General features: G+C 42.8%; 1 long non-coding RNA gene across 1 annotated transcript; it reads right to left on the minus strand.

The window, feature by feature from the left end:
* Positions 1 to 1,115: 1,115 nt before the first annotated feature.
* Positions 1,116 to 18,283, minus strand: LOC114012809 (uncharacterized). The gene is made up of 2 exons (XR_003555517.2): positions 17,948 to 18,283; positions 1,116 to 1,481 (listed from the first exon to the last, which is right to left on the minus strand). It is a non-coding gene; the product is annotated as an uncharacterized LOC114012809 (long non-coding RNA).
* Between the last annotated feature and the right edge of the window lie 1,004 nt (positions 18,284 to 19,287).

The raw sequence follows: 19,287 nt of genomic DNA on the forward strand, positions 1-19,287 counted from the left end.
AAACTCTGTGATGCTCAGTAATGAAAGCCATTGCCCCCATCGTAACCGTATGGCTGTATAACCCTAGAGAAACAGGTTTACACTGCTGTTGGATCTTTACTCTCTGATCCAATTGTTATCTAAGGTGACACTAGTGCAGCCCTGTATGGAGCAGGGAGCCTGTGGTGGGCTTCACGGGAGGACATTCAGCCACTGTTGTGTTGTGAAGATATTAAGGCATAAATAACTTGTATCTCAATGTTATGCACAGGCATTTTTTAAAGTCCAAGTTACTGAAGAGAGGCACCAGATCATTCCTGGGAAGGTAGGTGGGCATGGAAAATTACAGCAGGTCCCATTTCACTCAAGGGAAGGGCCTGTAGTGAAAAGCAACAGGAGTATTGCAGGTCACCCACCTGGGTTCCAGGCTCAAATGTCAGGAGTCTGGGACAGTTCTCCCTGCAAGATATTTTCTCTTATAAACAGAGGTGATACACTACTGCTGTTTTGCTGAATGAATTTTTCAGTATTACACTGCTTACTGCCTTACAAACATAACATGCACCAAAATACCTTGGAGGACCAAAAGGGGGAATGTAAAATAAAGGTATGTTTTGTAAACCCTTCCAAGCATGAACTTAGTATTCTTATGTTGGAAGAATTAAGAAAGACCCAAATCTTTTTCAGAAAGAGGATGTTGAGTTTGGGAAGGTGTTACTTTAGTCTGTGGTCATTGCAAGAGATGCTAAATGCCTTAAACAAATGATAGCACAGCATGTGGTTGTATAGGCTGAGGGACGCTGATATGCTGTTGCCACAAAGGCCCCATAGATCTGGGAATACATCAGACCATCTAAGGACCATGTCATTTCTATGGCCTTGACAATGTGGAAAGAGGCTGATAGCAGTTGACTTCAGTAGAGAATCACAAAAGCATCCTCCAAAACCAATGTTTAGAAAATGTGTTGGATTTTTGAGTATGGTAAACAGTGATCTGGGTGGCACTCATCATCTAGGAAGGGAGCAGATGGCACTGGGGAATCCTGGCAGAGACAAGATCACATGCTAATGATTCTTTTAAAAACAAGAAGGGGACTGGGAATGGGCAGATGGAGCAGTGTAAAGGCTGGGAGTAATATGGGCAAAGGGGGCTTCATTTTAATTACTAATTTTTTAATTGAGAGTATTACAAACATGAATCAGGTGGGACTGGGCAGCTGTGAAAGGACATCTGGGACAGGATAAAGGATGGCAGAGATTTGGGAAGAAAAAGAGGGGCACAGCTTTGTGAGGGCGCTTGACAGCACTGTGTCAGCCTGAAAGCCAGCTGGGGACTTCTGTCCTCTGCCTCGAAGACGCTTCATTTGTCCCCTGGGTGAGTATCCTGGGCCAAGGGTAGATAGTGCCACTCAGATGATGCTTCCCTGCCGTATGTGTCATGGAGCAGTCAGTGCCATCCTCTGTGCAAATGCTATGTGTGTGCTTTCTGTGTGCTTCAGCCTCTGTGAAAAAAAAAGTACAGAAGAAAAGGTGAAGTTAGGATCATGTTCTCTTTAACTGCTTGTGTTATTCAAATATTGCATTCCAAATGTTATTTAAACATTTGAAAATGTTTTATTTTAACACCTTGGTTAATACTCAGTAGAAACAGCCTGTCATTATTTATGCAGTACATTTACGTCCTATGTTTATTGAGAGTTTTAAGCATTTTAAATCAAATGTAGTGATCTGCTGTGTCAGCCACACTAATAGACATTAAAACTGAAACTTGTCATGTACTTAAAAAAACCTCTAAGTTTGTTTTACTTGTGACTAGAGAATAATCTTTTTAAAAGATAGAAAGTGAATCAAGACAAAATATGTTGGCCATCATTGACATTAGGGACAACAAACAGCTTTAAAGTGACCTTTCAGGAGTTCTTAATTAAAGTGTGGATGGCTCTAAAAATCAAGAAGCTTGTTAATACTTGGCATACTTCTGTACAGTTACACCTTGCTGCTCATTCTAAGAATCTAAATTAAACACATTATAAGGATGGCAAATGATGGGGCAGGGTGTGTGTGTGTGTGTGTTTTCTTAACCATATTTTTTTTCTCACTGCCCACAGTAAGTTTAAAATCAGTATACGGTGATTTTTAGAACATCATTCTGACATGATGCACAGACTTCACAACTCTGCAGCTGGCAGCAGTCACGCTGCTGATGGGTACTGTGCACAGGCTGATGTGTCTATAGACCTTTGTAGGTGTATACAGATAAGTACATACAGAAAGTAAGACAGAGTCATCAGTTACAGTTACTGTTACCTTCTGACGGAAGGGCTTTGTGAATCAATTAAGACCACTTCAGCTGAAATTTTGACACAAGCAATTCCTTTTGCACCCACACAGTACTGATAAGCATTTTCAGCCAGGCAGTCTAAAATGATGCTGATCCTTTGAAAATCAATAGATTCATAACAGTTTATTTCAGCCAAGGACCATGCCTGTTGTTGATGCTGTCACTTTTGACAGTAATATAGCTTCTCTTTATTTAAGAATATATGCATTTATAATACATGCAGCAGGAAGTAGCAATTCAGTTGCTGCAAGTTGACACAGTATTTGTGTCCTAAACTGAAAGTTCTTTATAAAATATTTCAGCAGTTGCACTTAAGAGGGATAAATACTTGGCCTCATTAAGGACAGATTTGTAAATTACTCCAGTGAGGTCAAGATTTGTTCAGAGCCTATCATCTGAACCATGCAAACAGATGCTGCAAGCTCGCTGCTCTTTGATTTTGACTAGTGCTGACATCTTGCCATTCCATCACGTTACAACCTGCTAAGCACAGGACGTTATGACAAGGACTCAGAAGAAAAATTGAGAAGTATAAAGAAAGTTGCTGTCCAGTTTTCTCCGGATTTTATAGTTGATTTGTGAAAAGGACAACAGAAGCAATGCTTTCTAATAATTCTTGTTCCATCTTGACCCCCAAAGACACACTTTGAAAACTAAACATAAAACAGTTCAGGACAGTTTTATTCACATACATGCATAGTACACGTGGTCCTGAAAGAACCGACACACACACAGGAGCTCATATGCTCTCTAATCTCTTCTAGCTGGCTGTGGCATCCTGCCTGCATCCTTTGTCTTACACAAACACGTAAGCCATGGCTCTCGGCCCAGTAGGATTCATGCCTAGTTAGGTCCTATGGCTTAACTGCAGCTTTCAGAACAGGCCATAAAAATTAAAGTGGCACCCATACCATTGCATGAGATAGGAATGCATCAGCTTTTCAGCCCTGATAATACAGGAGAGACCACCAACTGCAACGGAAATCATGTTTTTGTAGAAGTCTTTCATTGATTACATACTACCTATGAATCTATGAATTTGTCTGGAGTCAAGTCCCAGTTATTGCAAACAAAAATGTAAATATATCTACAGTACACAAAAATAAAAGTTTCCTTCCCTAAGGTCACTTTTCATCAAAATGTTTAAAAAAAATCATTGTCAAAAAATCACGAAAAAGGGAGCATCAGAAGTCTTCTGCTTAAAGCAGCACCAGATATACCAACTTTATTCCTGAGTGGTGCTTATCTGACATGTTCCTTTAAGACCTACAATGACAGCAGTTTCATATCCTTCATAGTCTAACCTTCCACTTAAAAGTTGTTCTTTTAACCTAAATATCCCTTATGCATTTGAAGTTTAATATCAGTCTCCTCTCCAGACTAAACTAATCCAAACGTGTAATTCATTTTCTCATTTTCGTATTTTTAGATGATTCATGTTTCTTTCCATTAGATTCCTGTATTAGTCCACATATTTCTTGAAATTCAGCATATGTAAGTAGAGAGTATACTTGTCAGGACCACCCAACTGTAATCCCAGAAAACCTACTGAACAAATGGCCTTATTCTGTCATTAAAACTATACATGAAACTCTTAGCAGTAACAGAGCCAGCACAGATCTCTGAAATCCCATTTGATCCTTCCTTTCATTTAGCAATTATTTTCTCTCCCCAAATACTCCATTTTGCTTATGATTGCCCAGCACTTCTGCACTTACCTGCAGTTCTGTGCAGGTCGTAACTCCCTAGCTTGTCTTAGGGATATTCCATGAAACACTGTCAAAAGCTGTACTTGAAGTCTGTCATGGCTATCAGTTCTCACAAGTGAACAAGCCTGATTGCAACCCATAATTTTGAAAATTTCATGCTATCTATTATTTATGACTTTGTTAGGTTGTAGATATTCCTGTGCTACTATTTGTTCCACTGCTTTTCAGAAAAAAAATCTCAGGAAGAGTAGCCTTCAGTTTGTAAAGAACACTTTCAAATCACTTCTTACAGTTATAAAAATTACACATGCAAAACCTGTGAGAAAATCAGTAGAAAATTTATGGAAAACTAATAGCAAACCCTGATTTTACAGTGTTAGGCTCTCCAACAATAAGGGATGCTCATAACTCTTGCTAAGGATTAATCTCTTCAAAGCAGTCTTGTTATTTTTGTTTATATTACAGAAATTGGCTTAATTGGGGGGGTGTTTTGTTTCAGGCACAGAGCAAGTTTGCTTTTGCAATTACACAGCTGACAACATAGCCTTCTTTTGGTTTGAAAACCTTCTATAAAACTGGATTTTATATGAAGCTGTTTTGGGGTTTTACCATGGTAATGGTGTTGTGTTTCTATTTTAAGCCAAATTTACTTCACTAACCAAAGAAAGAACTCATCCATATGAATTAAGAGTCACTTCAGACATGTTATAAGGATAAATAACAGTAATTTTTATTCACAGGGAACAACAAAATAGTGAGGTTTTTCTCACAGCAGGTAAATGGTGACAATGGTGACAATGGGTGACAATACAAGGACTATGCGCATCCTATCTAGGTCACATGAGGTGAAGAGTTTGCTTAGTCAAGCTCCACATCCCAACTGAAGCAATAAAGTGGAAATTCAGTAAACCTCTTTTGGACAAAACTGAGTTAATGTTGCCCTCACCAAACAGCAGTGTCCCACACACTCCACATTTTGGGGCAAAAGAATTCCAGTCTCAGCAGTACTAAGCAAAAAGGCATTAGGAATTCAAAACCTGCTGAGACAATATGAAAAGCTGCCTTTTATAGATATAAAGGAAAAATGTGGGACTGATTTTATTTGGCTACATTTAACTGGAGGAAATTCTTTTGTACTTCCCTGTTCTCTGCAATTCATCTGCCTTCTAGACGAGGAGTTTTACACTGACTCCAGTGAGAGACCTTGTCTGATTTAAGTCTCCTAGGGGCTTTACAATGTATTTGCCTGTTTTTTCCATCTCCTTCTCCCTTTCTCCATTCTATATTTGTTATACAGCTTAATGCCATTCACCCTAGCAATACAGTAATCAAACTGCACAGTCTGGACTGCTGTTTCTGCTGAACCAGAGCAGTGCTTGGATTAAGACTCCATGAAAATTCTGAATCCTGACATTTTCATGGCAGCAAGTTTGCAGTGGGCTTTTTTAGACATCAGTTATTTCAGTCCTGCTTTTCTCTGTCCTTCTCTCCTGGATGCTTAGCTTTAAGGTAGAATGAAGTTCATTCTGTGGCGCTCTGGTATTTCTGCGGGCTGCAGAGGGAAACCCTGCTAGGGATGGTAGTGCCTGCCCCAGAGGAATATACTCTGCTTGTGGGCACTTTTCAGAAACACCACAGAGGACTAACTGAGAGCACTGTGCCCCCTCCCCTTCCAGGAACTGAGATCCTCTTTCACAAGAAGAGTACTAAGTGTGCACCCTTACTTGCTGACCCAGACACACAGCAGAACCAAATACGAGGTTATGCTGCAGTCAGTAGTCTGGAGGCACAGATGTTTAATGCTTAGCCATGTTGTTCTTGCTTTGCATTTTCAGCACAACTCTTACAGAAAAGTTTTCAGTTGTGTCCTGGGACCTGTTTATCTTCTCATATAACAGATGCATGAATTTGCATGAATTAATGTGACTGATTAATGCTTTGGTTTTCCATATCTGTAATGTTTGGTATATGCAGTACAATTCTGAAGACTGTGAAAGAGAAAAATGTGAGTGGTAAGTGGGAATACCATGCTAGAGGAGAGGGAGGGAGCAAAAAAGGCAATGGAAAGGAAAACTTTGCTATCAGTATTTATCTGGCACCAACTGCTGAATTTTAGTTGATAGCGACCATCTTTAATGACCCTTGTCTTTAACTGTTGAAGACAAACACAACACTATCATATCATCTCAAACAGCAAAATGCATGAAAAGGACCAATCTGAAAAACTTGTCAGCAAGTTTCCATCAATACTACCACCAATTTAACCATCAATATTAGCATTACTTAAATTATTTAACCTACTTTTAGATTCTGTGTAATATTAGTAAAATCAAATGCATGAAACTGGGGACTGCAAAAAATATATTAAAAAGCAAAAAGGTTTTGTAGGAGTAAGAAAAGTTTGGGCTTAGTGTAGCTGATAATAGCTGGCACACACCTCTTCTGCCACTCACACTTGCCTGTCATAAATAATTTACCTATGATGGTTACAAAAGCATTAGTAATACATGACTGACAAGAGCCCTTTCGAATCTTCACACTGGGCCCTGATACCCTACAGATAGTTGTCAAGTACCCACCAGCCATCAAACATTTGTAAAATCTCCCTTTCTCTTTCAACTGCAATTGTAATACATCTAAGTAATTAAAATAACCTAGATGTCAGCGCAGGTAAACTTGGTAACTAGGTGAAATGTCCTAAAAATGCCTCACTTTCAGAAATAGAGTGTAATATGCAGACCCACAGCTATATTAATGAATTCAGCTACCATCTCAGCTTCACTCATACTAGGTTCACAAGGAACTCCCCTGCACATTAATGAGAATATTACTATGACTTATAAGTTGTGTTAAGGAGTAAATTGCTCTGCAGAGTGCTAAGCAATTACGCTGGGAGGGCAGTCAGTTTGTACAAGGCAGAAAACAATGCAGACCTCTACTTACAGCAAACCCAAGATTGTCATCTGTATCAGATAAACATGTACACGAGATTTTCCAAGCACTGAAATAAAAGCTCATCTTAAGTCTCTCCAAACCAGATGAAAGAGAAGACATCTGGTCACTCAGCTTAAAAAATAAAAGGCCTATGAATTGGTCAGATGTTACCAACACACAAATATTCTCTCTCACACCAAGCAGAGAATGGTCCCGATGCACACCAGAGGCAGTCTCCTCCCCCTCCTTGCTCAGAATCCATCGTGACACACTCCTGACACACAGCATGGCCTTTTTTGGGGTCACGAGTTTGTGAAGTGCTAAATTCCTGCTACTCTAACTTGGCTTTGACACTGCCAGGCTGTTGATATACAACGCCTGTTCCAGTACACTGGCTAGTCAGCATGGCACCATCCTTATCATTGCTTGTTTACTGTAACTCCAGGGCAGGGTTTAGCTGGTTGCAAACATTTCTTTTCATGAAAGACTGGACAGTTATGTCTGCCTCTCTGTATCCTTCCCTCTTTTAGCTTTTGGGAGTAAATGCTCCCCCCTTGGAAATGTAGTTTATGAGTACTGAGATTTTTTCTTGCTTGATCTGTCAAATTGGGCAGTTTCACTTCCTCATTTTTTGGACTTTACATCTCATGAGACTTAAATATAGGTGATAATTGAAAGTTTACCTCTGCATGAAAAGACTCCTGGAATCTATCAGCTTAACCAAATGAACTCACTCTCAGACACATGGAGGGGAATGTCACTTCCCGTAACACTATACAGAGTAGCATGAAAACATGGCAACATGACTTTAATTTTAGTATAAAAGATGACTTTATTGCATTACTAATTCCCAGGTGTATCTTGATGACAAGCAGTAGCATCACGTTTGTCATATATTTGACTAAGGAGATTGTAATGTATAAAATAATATTGGTACTGTGCCTTTAAGTTTCTTCAAGTCCTCTCGTTTTGTTGCTAGTACTCAAATACTCCTGAAATGTCTGCGGTGGCATGATTTGCTATGCTTTGCCAGAGCAGGAGAAGAATTTGAAGAAGGCTTTTTGGCACAGATTCAAGATAAAAGCATGTTTCTTATATGCCATATCTCAATTCCCTGAATGATTAACAAACCACATTTAGCATATGCTTCTGATGCTTTGAATATCTTTCCAAAGATGTGGTCCTAACATTTTTTTATACTCTTAGGAAATAATAAAGGAATTAAATCTAGTGAAAACTTCTGTATGCAATGCCTTAACTTTCAACAAGATTGAATCTGCTCCATTGCAATTTTGTACGTCTTGAAAAATGTAATTATGACATTATATCTGACATTAAGGCAAAGAATTCTGAGGCAAATACTACTAATAGTATTGTGCAAAAATTGCAGTTTTATTTTCAGTCACACGGTATATTGTATATATATTATAATACATAATACACCAGGATTTTTACTTTTAAAAAAAGTGTGACTTCAGGTCCAGCTAAGTATAAACATAAAGGAGGAAAAAATATTTTTAAATTCTGCATATATGTAGATCCCAAAGCTGGGGCTTTTTTCCCCCTGTAAACTCCAAACTCCCCTTTGTAGGTATTAAATAGAATCAAGCATGTGCAAACCTTAAATTTAGCTCATCAGCTATCACAACAGCTGAACCACTCCATAGAGAGGCAGCTGCCATTGATGGTATACACATTTCTGTGCTCAGAGCTATGCTCATGGAAAGTGTATACTGTACATTCCAGCTTCATGATGACACAGCTGTACCCCACGATAAGCCTTTCTGCACTGCGGATGTCCCTCATTTGCCAGGACTGCTGATGCCTGCAAGCCCTGGTTAAAGCTGGCATTGTCACCAGCAGAAACGCAAGATGGGGCGCTGTGCTCCCTTGCAGGGGATTGGTGTGTCTAAGCACACAGCCTCACCATTCCTAACAAACAGCTGGTCATAAAATCCACAAATGAACACATAAAGTTCATAGAAATATCCAGAAATTTCCTCTATGGCCGTGGCATGAGTTAAGACAACTTTTCACAGGCAGTTAGCTAAGCCTGCTGCTCTCCACTGCTTAAGCTGGCCTTGTCTAAAACAAGAGACAAAAATGTGAGTCATTTTATACAGGAAGAAGTGTGTGGAGGAGCAAGGATAATTTTAAAGGGGAGTCAGCATGAGGGCAGAAGGAAAAGGCATACCCAGCTCTGACATAGTAGACCATGAGTGACGCGTCAGTTGGGTACCTCTGCAGGAGCTACACTTCCAAACTGGCAGATGTCATCAGTGTACCATCACCATCATGACTCCTGTTCCACAGACATCTGGATGAAACTAGCCCTAGGTCTTCCAGCACTTCAGGGACTGAGTCATCTAGATAAAGGGTCCATCCTCCCACAACGAGTCATCTAATATGACTTTTCCTGGCCCTCAGCTTCTCGATTTGTCTTTTGACTTAGAGCTGAGCACTTGTCTTTGAACAAGGTTACTTTTGCCTCACCATATTTCCAAGGAAGAGGATGCCACTGTGTAGGAGTCTCCATCAGGAATTTCAATCATCATGTTTCTACTAGGACTGGTCCCCCTGCCAGAGCAAGCCCACCCCACAGAGATGGCTCACAGCTCTACACTGCAGGAGTCATTTCACCTTACAGTCACCAGAGGGAAGGGAAAACTCCATTCCAAAAATCATTGCATGACATCTGCCATGGCTGGTCATGACTTCCTTCTCATGAACATAAGCCAGCAGTGTGCCCAGGTGGCAAGAAGGCCAATAGCATCCTGGCTTGTATCCAAAACAGTGGCCAGCAGGATGAGGGAAGTGATTGTCCCCCTGTACTCAGCACTGGTGAGGCCACACTTCAAATACTGTGTCCAGTTTTGAGCCCTCCACTTTAAGACAGGCATGGAGGTGATGGAGCGTGTCCAGAGAAGGACAATGAAGCTGGTGAAGGGTCTGGAGCACAAGTCTTACCAGGCGCAGCTGAGGGAACTGAGGTTGTTTAGTTTGGAGAAGGCTCAGGGGGGACCTTACTGCTCTCTGCAGCTACCTGACAGGAGCCTGTGGGCAGGTGGGGGTCGGTCTCTTCTCCCAAGTAAAAAGTGATGGGACAAGAGGAAATGGCCTCAAGTTGCATCAGGGGAGGTTTAGATTGGATATTAGGAAAAATTTCTTCACTGAAAGGGTGGTCAAGCATTGGAACAGGCTGCCCCAGGGACATGGTGGAATCACCATCCCTCGAGGTGGTTAAAAAATGCATAGATGTGGTGCTTAGGGACAGGGTTAAGTGGTGGACTTGGCAGTCCTGGGTTAACAGTTGGACTTGATGATGTTAAAGATCTTTTCAAACCTAAATGACTATGATTCTGTGATTCTATGTAGGCCAAGCAAGGAGTATTCTCTACTTAGCACTTCAAGATGATACCAGAGGAACATGTTTAGCAGACAAAAACAACAGCAGATACTTTTAAGGAGGCCATGGGAAATGTAGTGCGCAAAGAAGAGAAAAGGCCTTTCAACCTAATTATTGCTCAGCCCCTCAGCTGGGCGAGCAGGAAACAACAGGGGAACGCTGCACGTGAAAGAGTCCATCCCCATCACAGAGCTCAGCAGCAGGAACAGAAGCACTATAGCCAGGGGAAGGGAACTCTTGAACCTGATTAAAGCCGAACCAGTTGCTAAAAAGGATTTAGTGTTCTTCGTCCTTGCTCCAGGATATTAAACTAGTCTCTTAGGTGTATTTAAAGCAGACTGGCAACACCTGAATATTGGAAAAATATAAGGTAAGGTCATAGGTTGTGGGGTGGAAAAAGGTGAATTACATGAAGTTGTGGTTCTCCAGGTGGCTCCAGCATGGAGCACCCATGCAGCCCTGTTCTCAAGCACAGCTGGTCTGAGCAGGAGGTATAAAGTTGCACTGCCCTGAGAGCTGGAAGAGGCTCCAAAGGGGGAATAGTTACAGGAGGAAACATTAACATAGCTACAACATTGTTCTTAATACTCAGAAAAAGATCTTTTAAATACCTGTGCAGGAATTTGTCAGGCAAAAATAAGAAATTTCCAGAATCTGAACTCTACTGCACTAGGCATGAGACAAAGCTGTCTCTTCACATTGCCAATCCAAGTATCAGTGCAACCGCGCCCTACATTAAAGTCCAAAACACACCTGCTAGGCTTGATGGGGTTCTAAGAGCATTATATTAGCTTTTATTGGAGGTAATTTTAAAATTAATTCATTTTTTACCAATTCCACCCTTTCCTCACTTTTGCATTTCATTCAGCTCAAGCTGTTTCCTAGATCAACCCTAGCACTGAAGTCGAACAGCCTTCCCACTGCTGTCAATGGGCACTACACCTGACTGATAGTCAAGCAGCCACCATAAGGAGGGAGGACAGCCCAGGCACGGGTTGTTTTGGTAGCCCTTGGGCACATGGTGAGGTTCACATGCTGCAGCATAGCCCCTAGAAAGGCTGCCAGGACTCTGCAGGAGCACTGTGCAGCCCAAGTGGTGCTGAGCCTGGTGAGCTCAGGCTATGCAGGAAGATGAGGGAAGCAAGGAATGGGGTTTGCTGTCTCTCTGCCTCCCCAGCAGAGCTATGTGGCAGCAGGGTCCAAGCCCCATTTGAGACAAGCATTGGAATCAGACTACCTATGCAATCAAACATAGCTACAGTTTTATTTACCAAATGTCAAGGTGTTTTTCTGTGATGTGTATTGCATCCTATTTTTTTCTAAGTGTAACTCCTGGATAACTCTTACCAAGTGTTCCTCTTACTGTTGCCATATAATTTCAGAAAAATATTCATTCACTTTAAATTCCCAAAATATAGGTAATCCACAGCATGTTTTTCTTTAAATATAGGCACAAATAGCTCTGCACATACTTACACAAATACAGCCCCAACAATTCCTTAACTGTACCTGAAGAATTTTGAACCCATAATAATTAATCTATCCCAGGCTTTGGACTAGCACTATGGTACATGTTGCAATACTAACCTCATCTCAGTAACATCCACAACCATTTTCAAAGAAGTTCCACAAGTGTTTTGTATATGATGTTTTAATTTACAGGGGAGTTAAAAACGGAATATAGAATATCCTGGACAATTGCTGACTTTTCATGCATGTGTTGACTGAGTATCTTGCACTGGGCTAATAAGAAAATATTTGACTGTACAAGGCTTAGGGGCTTACTATTCTTCAAGAGCAAGAGACGACTAAGTGTGATCAATGTATCAGAATACTCTTTGCAGATCTACTTTATCTTTTATTCTGAGACTGCAGAAGAAGAAGGCGGCTGTTACTGGCATGTTTTGGAAGATACTGTTTCAGAAGATCAGTTTTGGCCAAAACAGGAGTGCTTGACACATTACAACAACCCCTTAACCACTAAGCTGCTGACTTTTCTGTATATTTAGTTATTGATCCCTCAATCTTAACAAACTAGAACTCCTGTTGCAATACCAAAATTGCAACATAAGTACTGCTGAAGTACGTGCTACCAAAGCTGCTTTGCTCCACACTTAATTTTTATTAATTAAATTGATGCTAATGCAAGTTGTTGTCAGGTTGAAAATATTGGAAAATTATTTTTACCCAGGCCTACCTCCAGCAAAAAACTTAGGCATATGCGTAAATATAAGCATGTGAATAGTCTCACTGATTGCAATAAATGGGGTTGCTTTGTGAGCCTGAAGAACTTTGTGAACCTCTTCTGTAGCTTGTCCCAGGTATAACACTGCAATGTGTCCTATACTGCTGACAGTATATTGCAAATAAAAAGTGAAGACTGCATGCAACAGGAAAAGGCTATCCTACTTCTGTGTCAGGTAGGCACGGCAGCTGCTATGTGATCTCTGACATTTCACTGTGCACTGGATAGAAACTTCAAACGCACATGCACATACATCTGTATACTGTGTTCGTAGCACAGGACCCACATTTGCTTTCCTCCAGACAAGATCCAGAGGACAAGACTAGGACAGACTGAGAATGACTATGCCCTTCAAGATTTCCCTGCAGGCTGACTTGAGGCAGAATTACTTAGGAACAAGTTGTGTAATATACGCAGTATATTCCAGAAATCATTTGAAACAGCTCATCGACATTTCAAGAGAGTTTTGGTGTTTAGAACTAGATACCTTCCCAAATTTTACTCCCATTATTGCAGTAAAGTGCAAAGGTCCCTCTCAGCATAAATATGCCTGCTGTGCAGACCTTGCACAAAAGCAAGGCACATCTGGAAGTGTAGCAAGAGAAGGACAAACAAGAATAGGAGCAAAGTAATATCATAGTATCAGAGAAAAACAGTGGTGGAAATGTGCTGATGAGGTCACACCGCGATGCTTTCCCTCCCTCTGTCCCAATGCTGTCCCAAATGCGTATACACTGTTCCTCACTGCTGTTTGTCTAACTTGTTCTGTAAAACCTCCAGTGATGAAGACACTACAGTCTCCCTAGGCAAATCATTCCAGTGCTGCACTGTCCTGGACAGGGAAGACAGACTGTTCCCCTGTTTTTTACAGCAGCCTTTTACGTATTTCAAGACTAGTTACACAGATTAGATTAGCCAAGAACCTTGATTCTGACTGAGCTCATGGTTGGTTTATGTTTCAGACAGTTATTGATTGCTGGCTCAGGTCCTGTTCATTTTCAAACACTTTCCTATCTTCTTTTAACTTGATGTGCTCCCTGAGTGTAGCCAAGGGTTCAGGACTCACACATTCAGCTCACCTAATTGCTCACACCCTCCTGTTCTCTCTAATATGCTCATTCAGGTGGGAGCAGCAGCACATGCAGAGCCTGCCAGATGTTGGTACAGAGGATCCACAGGCGTTCTCATCACCCATGGACCATCCAGAAGAAATACAGCTCAATTTCAGATGCCCATCCATGTACATTGATGCCTCTTCTTTTTTCCTAAGTAATCCCACTGCAATGGGAGTCCTGTGAAGCAGTCGTTCTCCCTCTCAAAAGCCTGCAGAAAATTCTGACCATCAGCTGGGCTGACACCAACATCTATATGAAGTTGCTTGGTGCCAGAGCACCAAGACATTGAGACAGGAATAGGGAAAGTTGGACCAGCTGGGAGCCCCAGCTGCAGCTCAGCTCTGGGGCTCAGCCTTTCATGTGCAGCTGCAGGATTTACTGTTGAAGACAAAAAGGGAAAAAATCTATTATCTTAAAACACCTTAGGAAACAGTTGGTTTGTGTGGCATTCAGTAAAATGTGGAGTACCCCAGAGTTATGAAACATTATTGTTAAGGTTAGGCACATTCAAGGCCCTGTGCATCTGAGGTATGACACAGGCAATCACTTGAGCAAATTATTCTTTTTCCCCCAGCGAAAAGAACAGGGAAAAGATAAAACAAAGAGTTAAAATAAAGCTGGGTGAGAATTCCAAATACACTGACATTTCATTACCTTCAAACATTCAAGTGAAGAACCCTACACAGCAGTCTCTGAAGGTGTTTTTAAGGCAGTTTAGGTATGTATTACATTTCAAAAACCTGCATTACAGAGGTTACAGACTTACAAAGTCTACCACTGCATGACATTTCCTAGCTAAACCTCTCCAGACTTTGCTGGAACAACCTTTCACTCTTCAGATTATTGTTCTTAACATCATCAAGACATTTCCAGTGAAGGCTGATAATCTTAGATACATCACTGTCCAAAACCAGATTCTTGGGCAAAATACAATTAATAGGAAAATTTCTAGCAGTCTTATCAAGACTCATGTATTGAGTTTCAGGCCCCAGATGGGGAGTGTGCACCTGCCCTTGTGCAGGCACATGCCAAACCTCAGCTCAAACTCCTCTGACACCTGCTTCCTTCCACTAAGAGCAACGTACTCCACAGGCCACTCCCACTTCTGCTGTCTCCTGCCTTCCTCCTTTCCCAGGACTCATACCCCACCTACCCCATCAGGAAATTTTCTCCTCTTCCTCAAAGGCAACATCAGTAGCGGGACCATTTATAGTATGCAGAAAGAAGCCCTCCCTGCTCTGGCCATGCCTTCCACCCATAACAAGGAATCACACCTTGAAGCTTCAGGACAGAGCCTGGCCACCACAATTCTTTCAAAAATTCATCAGCCAAACTAATCTTATCATATGGCTAAGCTTGGGAAAAAAATTAGAAGAGACCTCACGAGATGCATCCCTGACATGAAGGGTGTCCTTGCTTTCACATAACAAATCTCTCCTCCAAAGCATGGTCTTGTCTACACTGGTAGGATTTTGATTCTATGTGGAAAAATATACCTTCCCCATCTTATTCTGGGGAACAGCAACAACATTTTCAGTTGGAAATTATCCAACAAGGAAGACAAACTCAGCAAGGCATCTGCTTTGGAAAAGTCATTCCTTTCCATCAGAAATTCTTCAGACCCTAAAATTTCAGTCAACATGGGGAACAAAGTTTCATGAAAGGAGCATAGACAGACTCACATACAGATGACACTAGATTGTAATGGCACTCATTACCTCAAATAAAAGGCAGAAGAGAAGCCTGTTATTTTGCAGAACCCTGACTCCAGCATTCAGAGGCTTTTTATATGTAACTATTAAACGTGCTGAAGATCTTCAAATGGTTTGAAGCTATTTGGATCATCAGTTTCCAAATTGCACTGCATATATGTTGGCCTGAGTGACCAGCCAGGCAGCATGATTTGCCAGAAAACAGCATACACAAACCAGGTAAGTATTTGGTGTGATCCTTTAAGAATTTAGAGTGTAGAAACAAATAGCAAGCTATTTCTTGCTCACAGTTACCACATTCCCCACCTGAGCAGCTCAAAGCCAACCAGAACTGGCACATCATTCACCATCCACTGCGGCTTTTGCCATCCGTTTTCTACCCCTCTCTCTCATGCATCCAGCAAGCTTTCAGCCAGTCCCCACTATGACACAGTCAGTCAGTTCTCTGACCTTTCCATGGTGACCAAGAAGCTACTGAGCAAAAATGGTGCCTTCCACAGTTTTCACTTATTACATAAATAGTGTATAGGATGATAATATTATAAAAGCAACTAAACACAAGGCATAAAGGCCTATGTTATGGAGATAGGCAAACGATCAGCATTTAGAAAACCTAAATTGTTGTATTTGGAAATAAAATATCTAAAAAACGCATGACAGGGATTAAAATGTTGTATGTGGTGGTTTTGGTCCTCTCTACAAAATATGTATGAGTATGCCTTCTACATGCAATTGTCCCATATTTATGTGCAGCAAAGAGAACACAGGAATAGAGAAACTCTTATTCCTGTGCACAAACTAGTCTGAAAAATAAGTAAAGTCATAAGTTGCTCTAAACTGAATATATAACCCATAAATTTATACAGCTGACTTGCTTAATGTATAAAATTGGCTTTTAATGTAGCTGTTAGCTGAAGTCAGTGGAATTTTGATGCATTCAGGAAGTTAAATATCCATTTCCTTAAAGTCCTGTATGTTTACCCAACAGTACAGCTATCTCCTCAAGCTCTTTTTAAAACCATGTATTCTTTATTTCTCTTTCTTACCAAATTATTTCCAATGCTGTGCATTGTGAAGTGCAGAAACCAAGGAAGACTTCCCATTCCCTCATATGCTGGAGCTGGTAGGACCTAAGATTTTCTAAAGGCAGTTCTTTGACTGGATGTGATACAGCTGTCTTTTTTGTTATGGTGATTTCTGACCATTAATGGAAGAAAGGAGAACTCTGAGCTGAATTCTTTGCGGTGGAGTTTGCACCAAGCATAGCTGTCCACATGCATGCAGAACAACTCCAGGCTTGGCCGATGTGCTTCTCTTTCTCCTGTTTTCTCCTGTTCTGTACAAGCGTGTTCTGGGATGTATGTTGTTTTGCTCTGTTACGTAAGACAAATGTTGCCTAGCCTGGTACAACCTTAGGTCAAGTTTGCTATACCAGCTGGTTTTCAATGCCAATGCTTGAATTAATACTTCTTTAAATACTGACTGAGGGACTAGTGCAGGAAAGAATATTTAACTCTATGGAGAAGCACATGATTATCATATGGACACTACCAGCTCTGTTCATCTGTGCATAGAATAAGTTTATATAATGCAGCTAGCATTGACAAGGTAAGTTTTCAAAGGCAAACCCTTTAATCACTTCAGCACAGTGAACTAAAAATATATCATAGTCATAGAATGGGTTGGGTTGGAAGCGATTTTAAAGATCACCTAGCTCCAACCCCCCAGTCATGGTCAGAGACATCTTCCACTAGACCAGGCTGCTCAAAGCCCCATCCAGCCTTCCCTTGAACACTTCCAGGGATGGGGCATCCACAGCTTCTCTGGGCAACCTGTTCCAGTGCCTCACCACCCTCACAGTAAAGAACTTCTTCCTAATAGCTAATCTAACCCAAGTGAATAAATTGCAAGGCACTTCTACAAACTTCCTGAAATGCGCTGATAAACCTAAAACATATAGATGAAGAACACTTGAATCTTGACACAAGTGAACATGTTTAATATTCATTACATACAACGACGTACCTCTTCCCAGAAAAGTCTGTAAGCCAGGCATGCATAACAAGACACATGAAAGCATGAGTGGGGACAGAAAATACAAACCCTGAGAATGACCTTTGATAATTCATATATACCTATGGTGCTATGTTGTTATGGAACAACCATGTCCTTGAAAAGCTTTAAGTTTCAGGAGTGCTGTGCCATGCCATCACCTTCAGCTCCCAGGGAGAGCAGCGGTCTCAGGGAAGTGGGAGGTGGATAGCCGGGGCAGGCTGGCTACCCGGGTACCTACAGGAGCCTGGATTTCACATGTGGCTCATTGCCCTCTGCCTTCAGTTTGACCGTTAAGTACATTTTTAGTAGATGCACAAGAACATAGTAATTTATGTCTGCAGACCGTCTAGAAAAACAGAGCTACTGCATAATTTAAAATGCTCTTTAAATTGATTTTATACCAGTAAGTCGCATTGATACGCAGGGACATTGTACTAGTACCAGTAATTACCTGGAGATCTGGTGGAGGAAGAGAAAGCAGTCCAGATCTTCTCTACTTTATGTTGGTTTAAAATAGCAACAACCCATCAAAATGAAGGGCCCTGTAGTGGTGTAAATAACACGTAAGGCCGCGCAGCCACTACAGCCGCACAAAAACAAAAACCCGTTGTTGCTCGGGTCTGCCATCGCGGGCAGGGACAGGAGCAGCACAGCACACCGTCAGCAGAACTAACACCCGCACTCTGCAGGAGCAGAACAGCCTCCGACCCGCGCCCCAGCGCCGGGTGACGCCTTCCACGACCACGCTGGGAGGCGCGACCCAGCGTGGGCCTCGCCGCCGCCGAAGGCCCCGCGCTCCCGGGAGCCGCACGCCGGGGCGGAGCCGCCTCCGGCCGGCCGGGCCCCTGCGCACCGGCGCCTGCCCTGGCGGCCCCGCGGGGCCAGGCCGCTGCCGCCTGCCGCGGGCCTTGTGCGGGCGGCCGCGAGAGCCGCCGTGGGCAGCGCGGAGGCAGGCGGCCGGCAGCCAGCCTGCTGCCCCGGCAGCGCGTCGGGGCGTTCCGGGCTGGCCTTGCCGGAAGCAGAGCCGGCGGGCCGAGGGGCGGCGGCGGCCCGGCCGGCGTTTATGCTCGGGGGCCGCCTGGCTTCTCCGAGGGGCGCGGCGCGGCCCGGCCGGGGCACCCACCGCCAGCCTTCGACGGGCGGGATGGGGCGAGGGGAGCCGGGCGGGCGGAGCGGGGCCGCGCAGCGAGGGGGCGTCCGCCGAGCCGGGGGGCTTAGGCCGCTTGGCTGCATGGGAAGGGCGGACGGGCAGGAGGAGAGAGCGGCCCCGGGCGGGGGGAAGGTCCCCGAACAGCTGAACTGCAAAAGCTTCACCCACCTGCAGCAGCCCAGCAGCAGGGAGGGAGAACGGGAGCGGGGAAGGAAAATTGTCAGCGGGGCTCAGCAGAGATGTGAAAGACCTGTGTCCAGTAAGCACTGCAAGCCTAGGTGCCCTGGGGAGCAGGGAGAGACTCTGCTACCAGTGAAAGGTACTGCAGAAGGTGGCATTAAGACAGAATTCAGTTGCTGATGCACGAGGGAGATTTGATGGTGAGGACAGGTCAGCTTTAAAGAAACCCGTCCCTGTAAGAGGTCTCACAAAGGAAATGATTCAGTATTAAAAAATATGGCAGGATGCATTTCCCAGCATTGGAGCTGGAGGCAGTGGAAGCACGGGAGGGGATTTTCAGAGGCACCTGCACCATTTGGGAGTATCCTGGTGCTGCCAGCTGCAGTGGGGACCACAGGTGCCCTAACATACCTAGGAACCACATGGCAAAGCTGGAAGTGTAGGGACCATCACATGCATGA

The sequence above is a fragment of the Falco peregrinus genome, chromosome Z (assembly GCF_023634155.1).
Source record: "Falco peregrinus isolate bFalPer1 chromosome Z, bFalPer1.pri, whole genome shotgun sequence".
Lineage (NCBI taxonomy): Eukaryota > Metazoa > Chordata > Aves > Falconiformes > Falconidae > Falco > Falco peregrinus.